The 8,658-nt window shown below is 40.2% G+C and overlaps 1 non-coding gene across 1 annotated transcript; it reads right to left on the bottom strand.

Moving 5' to 3' along the window:
• Window positions 1–3,116: 3,116 nt before the first annotated feature.
• Window positions 3,117–3,234, bottom strand: Trnal-caa (transfer RNA leucine (anticodon CAA)). Its single transcript has 2 exons — window positions 3,197–3,234; window positions 3,117–3,162 (listed from the first exon to the last, which is right to left on the bottom strand). It is a non-coding gene; the product is annotated as a tRNA-Leu (tRNA).
• Window positions 3,235–8,658: the final 5,424 nt, after the last annotated feature.

Genomic DNA, 8,658 nt, shown 5'->3' with positions numbered 1-8,658 from the left:
CGGTTTGGATATACCGTGCACTATTCAGTGTCCCCTCGACGATCACCAGTGGTTTACGGCCAGTGTAGGAGATCGCTCCCCACACCATGATGCCAGGTGTTGGCCCTGTGTGCCTCGGTCGTATGCAGTCCTGATTGTGGCGCTCACCTGCACGGCGCCAAACACGCATACGACCATCATTGGCACCAAGGCAGAAGCGACTCTCATCGCTGAAGACGACACGTCTCCATTCGTCCCTCCATTCACGCCTGTCGCGACACCACTGGAGGCGGGCTGCACGATGTTGGGGCGTGAGCGGAAAACGGCCTAACGGTGTGCGGGACCGTAGCCCAGCTTCATGGAGACGGTTGCGAATGGTCCTCGCCGATACCCCAGGAGCAACAGTGTCCCTAATTTGCTGGGAAGTGGCGGTGCGGTCCCCTACGGCACTGCGTAGGATCCTACGGTCTTGGCGTGCATCCGTGCGTCGCTGCGGTCCGGTCCCAGGTCGACGGGCACGTGCACCTTCCGCCGACCACTGGCGACAACATCGATGTACTGTGGAGACCTCACGCCCCACGTGTTGAGCAATTCGGCGGTACGTCCACCCGGCCTCCCGCATGCCCACTATACGCCCTCGCTCAAAGTCCGTCAACTGCACATACGGTTCACGTCCACGCTGTCGCGGCATGCTACCAGTGTTAAAGACTGCGATGGAGCTCCGTATGCCACGGCAAACTGGCTGACACTGACGGCGGCGGTGCACAAATGCTGCGCAGCTAGCGCCATTCGACGGCCAACACCGCGGTTCCTGGTGTGTCCGCTGTGCCGTGCGTGTGATCATTGCTTGTACAGCCCTCTCGCAGTGTCCGAAGCAAGTATGGTGGGTCTGACACACCGGTGTCAATGTGTTCTTTTTTCCATTTCCAGGAGTGTATTTTCAGCATTTTTCTGAAGCAACAAATTTTAACAGCTTTCATTCTGTTGTCTGTACTGTTTATCGTCAGTGGTTCACTTCCATACAAGGCTAAACTATCCCAATCCCCCCCCCTTCAACAACAAAAACATTTGAAGTTTTTATGGAATCTATGTCCCCTTTACGTGAGTCATCATCAGATAATGTATTCTCCAAATAGCAAAACTCGTCTACCACTCACGTTGTTTCGTTTCTTGATCTAATTCCCTAAGCATCAGCTGATTTAATTGGACTACAGGTTTTTGTTTTGCAGATATATGCAAGTAGAACTTCTTTCTATTGTGCCTGTGTCCCGCATCGGCGTAGGGTCGGCATGTTTATGAACCCATTTGATATGGTTGGGTTGCCCCGATGCCCCCCCCCCCTCCTCCTCCACCTTGGGATGGAAACTGTGTACTGCAACTGTCTACGTGTAGAGCTATTCATGAGAAACTGAGCGAGCTCTTCATTGCAAATCCTGCAACCCTATATTCACCTGCTGGGATACGGGAAACTTCCTACAAACTAAATCCAGTTTGGCTGGTACTGACCCTCGTTTCTAATTCGCCTGGTGGATTCTATCCTGTGCTGGCATACCTCCACATTCTCTATGTACCACTTTAACATGCACAGCTGTCTCGGAGGGCAATGACTAGAGTTGTAAAACTGCTGAAGACAACTGTAGTTTTCCTAGGAGCTTTGGTCAGTTAAGGTCGTACCTGTGCTATACGTACATTGGGTGTGTTGCATACCTGTCGGGCGTTATCTCACAACGATCACTTTCTTTACATATGTGATCAGTGTCTTACTAGATTCCTCCAAAACACGGATGCAGTGAACTGTTTAGAAACTGAATAAGGATATATGAAGGGGTAGGTAACCTGTGGAACACTTTTATTCTACATAGTTATCCTCCTCACTGTTACTTAAACAGTACTTATGCTAAAATTTTGAGGTGTCATCAGAAAATCGTAGATTTGTAATGTGAAACAAAGGGATGCTGTGAAAATAAAAAATAACTAATACAGATTTATGATATAGCGCTATAAAATGCAATTTCCTCAAAAAAATAAAGGAAATAAAAAGAAAGTAAAACAAAAGCATACCAGACTTCACCTCAATACTAGGATGAGCGAACATAAAACATTTTTCTCTCATTGCTAAACAAGCTTCACGCTTATCAATAATAACAGGACACTCTTTGAACATGATGAAGAGCGTTCTATTGAGTACAATATAAGAACAATAATTATAGATTTTTAATGTTTGCACATGTTATCAATTCTTGCGTCAAAAGTAATTGCTTTAGTTACATAAAAGCACTGAAGTTACGTGGTCCACTAATTTTTACTGCTTATAAAATTCAATTTGTATTTTGTAAGTATATTAAATACACACTGGACTAATACTGAATGATGTGTGGTTCTAATTATGTGCAAAATAAACAGCCATTCAAACAAAAAACAAAGGGAAGTTGTCGGCTGCCGTTTTCTCTCTTACATATTCATTTACTTCTCTTTTCTTACCAGATCTACCAATACCGCCGGTACATTTACTGCATCATTTGGTGCGGGTAATGTACCAACACTACCGAGCCATAGTCTTTTGGTAGAGTGCAACTAGAGCGCAAATCTAGTAATAATACAACTAGAACACCTGGTGTAAATGTAAAATGGTAACGTTCCTAAATAACAACTGACAATACCAATATGTACATACACTTAGTACTCTTGTAACAAAATTGTCATCACTATTACAATTATTTAAAATAAACAGAACCATACAGTACTGAATTAGAATAACTAGAGAGAAGGTACTGAATGGTGAAAAAAACGGATGTACGGCACAGCCTAAGGCAAGAAAGGATATGTTGATACTTCAAGGGCTATCGCTTTGGTAATGGAGGAAAGAGTGAATGATAAAAATTGCAACGGGAGACCTAGGCATGTATATAGTAAGCAGACTCAAATGGGTGTGGGATGAAGTAGTTATGAACAGATGAAGAGGGTTGCAAAGCACAGACCGTGTCGAGAGTTCCACCATATCAATCTTCAGACTGTATACCAGAACAAATAACTGTTCAGAACAGAACAAAATCACTTTCAGTTTGAGAAAATACCGTTATGCGCGAAAGCGTCCCAGTTGTTATCTGTTGGTGGAGTGTGACGAAACAAAAAAAATTTGTCAGAAGTGGGATTCGAACCCACGCCCTCATATGAGGACCAGAATGCTCAGACCTGTATACACAGGCAAGGTTTCAGCCTTGAGTCTGGCGCCTTAGACCGCTCGGCCATCCTGACAACTGGCATACTGAGTCAACTCTAGGGGATCAAAGATAACGGATCGCCTCTGGGTCGTTCCACAATGACGCGGCGTCAGCGGGAGACACTACTTAATCTCACAACATGCTTGGCACCCGATTGGCAAGTCTAATCTATTCTTGTTTTATCTGAGGAGCAAACGTGGACCGCCCAGGCAACAAGCAGATGGCAAGGAACGTGACACAAGAATCACCACAAAATTATCTGCATACATGCATTGTGATTGTTTTCGCTGGGGCTGATCGGGTCTTCCAGGAGCACAATGAAGGGACTCACACTAAAAGTGACCGCCGTGAAGTCAGTAATTATCTGGACACTGACCCTGCTGAGCTATTGCACAATCTCGATCGTGGAAATAGTCGAGGGGAGCTTCAGAACGTAGAAAGTCACTCGCAGTGTGTATACCTGGAGCCAGTGTGTCAACTTGGGGGTAATTAACTCCTGAGGGGTAAAATGTAATTTTCTATGGGGTAAAAACCCCACTGGCACACACAGCTAATGTACATAACCTATTAGCTGATGTATAAGTAACTGTATGATGCACCTAATGATGGCAGCATGCTGCCGAAATGCAATGTGCTAATAAAATATTAGTAAAATGTGACTGCGGCAGTATAAAATTATTCCACATAATAACAAAAGGGTTCATCTGTATTTTTTCCACAAAATTAAATTATTTTTAAATGATGATTAATGAAATCACTACTTCGTAAGACTGTAATACTGGTTACACAAGTTGCCCACAGTTATATTTTTCTCAAATACGAGCGTTAACGTGTGACACAGTGTTACAGGGATTATAACTTGAGAAATGAATGTATGAACATCTTCCTCACATATTCCACCCACTACACACATAAATTGTACTTTTTACTGTGACAGTAAAATTGAGATACACACATCGCTCATGCTTAAAAATCTCCTGTAAATGCCTTCTCCGAACAGTAGGTACTTCCCGTGACAGACCAGAAATTGCTTCGTCGTCGTCGTCGTCATTATCGTTATCATTATCATTATCAATGGCGGTGATCAGACACAAGGTCTTGGCAGCGTGAAGTCTTCCAGTTTCTGCCATTTCAGAAGAAAGGAGTCTGGCAAGTAAACTGTTTACGAACTGAGTACGGTGCACACATTTTAACTTGGTAGATTTTAAACGCGGATGCAGGGTGTGGATGATGCAAGCTTCACTAGCGGGAGGAAAGGTGTAGAGGAAGCATGTTCAGTAATAAGTGTCTAGGGTAGTTAGCTTTGGTTTCTGGGTGGTTTTGGGTAACATGCGCAATGCACTGAGAAGTGCTTCATCATTCCATAAAAAACGTTATTGTCTCATTTACTCATTAGTTCATGGTTTAATAACCCACCTACAAAAATTAATATATCATTTACCTTTCATCGTTCTAAAAAAAGTAAGTGATCAAAGGAAATTGTTTTCATTCTAAAGTCTAGTTAGGTGCTAAAGTTGGTGAGGGGAGGGAATGGGTACTAACTAATATCTGATTACAATCAGGGGTAATAGTCACAGAAATATTGGGAACCACTGGTCTAGTATATGAGGCTACTCTGTGGGTAAGGTGGTATAGTAATCTGACTGTATGCAGTCCCTATAACGTGAGCATTATAAAATCATAACTCTTGCAAATATTCTTGGAAAACGTCGTCCTAGAAGATGTCACTATCTCGTAAAAAGCAATATAGTCACCAAGACCAAAGTTCAAGACACACATTCCCTGCAAAAAAGCATCTTTTTACTAGCGTAATTACTTGTCGCTATTGTCGACTTTGACTTTTATAAATACTCAAATATCATTATGTCTCGGAAGGTTGTATGGAGTTTATGATTTTGTTGCAAGAAAATCAACTAAGGAACAGAATCTACACACATCAATTTGTTAAAGTTGCATAAAATGCGGCTACACCTCCATTTCATTACATAAGAGAGTGACGAAACCAGAATAGAGAAAGGAGTTAGGATGAGTGAGTACATTTTACCGAAACTATTTTCTGCAGCCTTGGAAGAGATCTTTAAAGCTTTTAATTGGAATGAGGAAGGAATATTCGTAAACAGCTTAACAGAACCACCGTCGATTGGGTATGACATTATTTGGTTTGCTTCGGATTCGCGAGAACAAGAACTTCGCCAAAGGATGGAGAAACCGAACAGAACGAGAGTAGGCGTGAAGATTAATTACAGTAAGTTAGTAATATAAGACTTCAGTTTCTTAAATGAGTCCTTTTTTCATATATAAGCTGTTTAGAGCGGTTAATATATTTTCAGTATCAGGTAGGAAACACTTTGACAATGTTCTGCACAATATTATTTATTTGGTTTGACCCGGCTTTCAGCTTCTTAGGCCATAGTCAGGAAATAACGAATATCGTAAACACAGATAATGACATGCGACTTACACAGAATTACTTATACAAAACACACAAAAATGATGAGATATGGACTGTTCACATATTTATCTCACACACAAGTAGTTACAGATAAGTAAAATAATTTTTTATTTGGATATCCTTATATTTTAAAACAGACATAAAACGAAGTTCAGTTTACAATTGTAATCTAATAGTTTTATATCCGGAACTTATTTCACCAAGAGGGTCAAAGGAATTTGAGTTTGGTCATTTAAAATTAAGCCTGCATTTTGTGTCATATGTTTATTGATTTCGAGTGTTTCCAGTAGGGTCATCTCTCTACTTCTCTTAATAGCGTGTAAAACATAACGACATACGTAATATGGGTGGTTTTCTGCTAAAAGATATTCTTCAAAGGTACAATTTCTGATTTTTAGTACCCACCATCTCTCATGTTCTGGTAACCTAATTGTAACATCTCTACCCAACATATAGTTTTCCATAGTGCATGTGGTTTTATATATGCCATTCTGTGTGAAAGGCCTCACTTTGTCTTCATTATTGAATAAAATTTAGATCTGCTGTCGTTATTGTAGGGTTTCGGTTAACGCCGAAATAAACGATAGTTTGGAGAACATTAAGAAAGTATTTCGTATTTAAGTACGTTATCATGTTTTGCCAAGCATAGATGGAAAATTCAGTTCCTGTTAACATATTTCCATATCTCATGACGTTTCTGCTATTGCTGTCATCACGTCAAAACAGAAGAAGGGTCAATGCCCTACTTAGTCATAATACTTATAGCAACTGACACTGAACTTCGGTTTACGAGTTTTAAGCACTGATCAGGTGATAGCAGTAACCTAAATGTTGAAATAAATGAATGTATTCCCTTTGTCAGAAAAGTTCCAGGATAGGTTTTCTTTTAAAAACAGAAAATTGCACTTACCAAGTAATGATCCTAGTTCACGTCAAAGTAGTACCCTTGGCTATCTATACATAGTTGTGAACGTTTCTGGAGGTCTTGGAAGCAAGGAGGAAAATTTTCGACTCACTTGCTTATAAGCTCATTTGTTACAGCCCGTTGGATGGCTGCGATGTCTTGATGAAGCTTCCCTTTCAGTCGCCTCTTAACTCACGGAAACAAGAAAAAAATTCCAAGGCGAGAGGTCAAGCGAATATAGCGGATGTGGGATGGCAATTAAAGAATGTCGGCATCCGTTGTGTCACCATAACTAATGCGCCAAAAACCCAAACAGTGTTTTGCTAAGTACAGCCCTACCACTTAGTGGATTTGCGCAGAAACAGGCCCGGAGTCATGTCAAGGACGCGCTCATACCGGGTAACATAAAAAAAAAACATTTGTTCCTCTTTAGTATTGCAAACTGAGAACTAAACAAAACCTGTCCTAAGCTCGGAACTAAACAAAACCTGTCCTGGAACTTTTCTGACAAACGGAGTATGTTAATTATAAGCGCAATCAGTGCGGTGATAGGAAGGAAGTTAAAATTCATAATGAAAATATGGAAATAATTGGTAACTATAAACTGAAGATAACCGAAATAAATGGGTGCATACTGAAATAAATGAATAAGAGAGTAAAAGTGACTGAGCTCATTTAGAAAACTGAATACTGTATTCGGAAGGATATTTCCAATGTGAGTCAGACGAAAATGCTATAATTACTGAATTAGTGAAATACGATGTGAATGTTCAATGTGCAAATATTTTAAAAATTTACAGTGCCGAATGAGTGACTTGAGATATGCAAGTTTAACGTAACAAGAAGAGACAGACGATCAAACAAATGGTTAAGAGAATTGTGTTGATAGTGACAGTGGTGGTAACTGTTACGAAACAAAAATTAAAATGGACTGGGAATATAGCGAGATGAAATTATGAAAGATGGACGAATGAGCATCTGCGTTGGATTCCTTATGATAAGAAGAGACTTAGAGGAGAACTTAACCTATTGGAATATGGATTGCCGTCATAAAGAAACAAACGGGACAAACTTTGAAGTAACAAGCTCAAGATCGCATGTGTGGAGCGGTCTGGAAGGGCCCTACGCCGTGCAATGGATGATAACTGGCTGATGATTACATTTCAAAATTTATTTTCTGTTACATACATGAAACATTTACTGCTACAGTCAGATAACAATCTTTTATTCTGTCTCTACATGCTATAGACAGCCATCGCACATGTCTTGAATTCAAGTACTCATATTCCCAGTTTCCATCGTAGGAACTGTTCACAATGATGACTACAAGATTCGAGCTTTATACCATGTATCAATAATTAATCAAGTTTCCTAAGTAGTCACAAGAATTAGCGATTACTTATACTAAATATATGTACAACTCGAGGCAAAGAAAGAGTACACTCCAGTGAACGGACTCTGTGATTTCCGGATATGTAAGTGCAAGCAAGATGCACAGGCGACCCTCTAGTCAGATTAAACCGCCACACATAATTGAGTTGAAACTGGGCTTGTTTTCATCAGTACACAAGTTCATTCTTCTTGTTGTTGTGGTCAGTCCTGAGAATGGTTTGATGCAGCTCTCCATGTTAGAGGTAAAGGTGGTTTAAATGGGCCCCCACTTTGTTTTTTTTATATAACACCTTTTATTTTTAGTATAATCACCTGAAATTAACATAAAGCATTTCTCTAGTATGTCCTACAAATAGTTACGACATGTTTTGGTTCAACTTTTTAATAGTTAAAACAAAATTTAATTTTTCCTGATAGTCTGTATTTTGTTGCTTCAAGAATTTGTGCTGATAATATGGGCCCCAAGGTAGTTTGAAATAAAAAGAAACAAAAATTTGAAAAAATAATTTTATTTAATTTTTGTGTATAATGAACGAAAGATTCACTGTGAACATCGTTAATTAATCTACTGGTGGGATGATTTTCACAGCCTATGCCTAGTCTATTCACAATAGTCACACACATAAGCATCTTTTTACACATTACAAGTGATCCTCTTTCAGCTGCAGACAATGCACCAACTTGCCTTTTTCCCTCAGACCGATGACACG

This window comes from Schistocerca nitens, chromosome 7 (assembly GCF_023898315.1).
Source record: "Schistocerca nitens isolate TAMUIC-IGC-003100 chromosome 7, iqSchNite1.1, whole genome shotgun sequence".
NCBI lineage: Eukaryota > Metazoa > Arthropoda > Insecta > Orthoptera > Acrididae > Schistocerca > Schistocerca nitens.
Note: the sequence above shows the minus strand (reverse complement) of the source record. Positions and strands in the feature narration are given on the sequence as shown.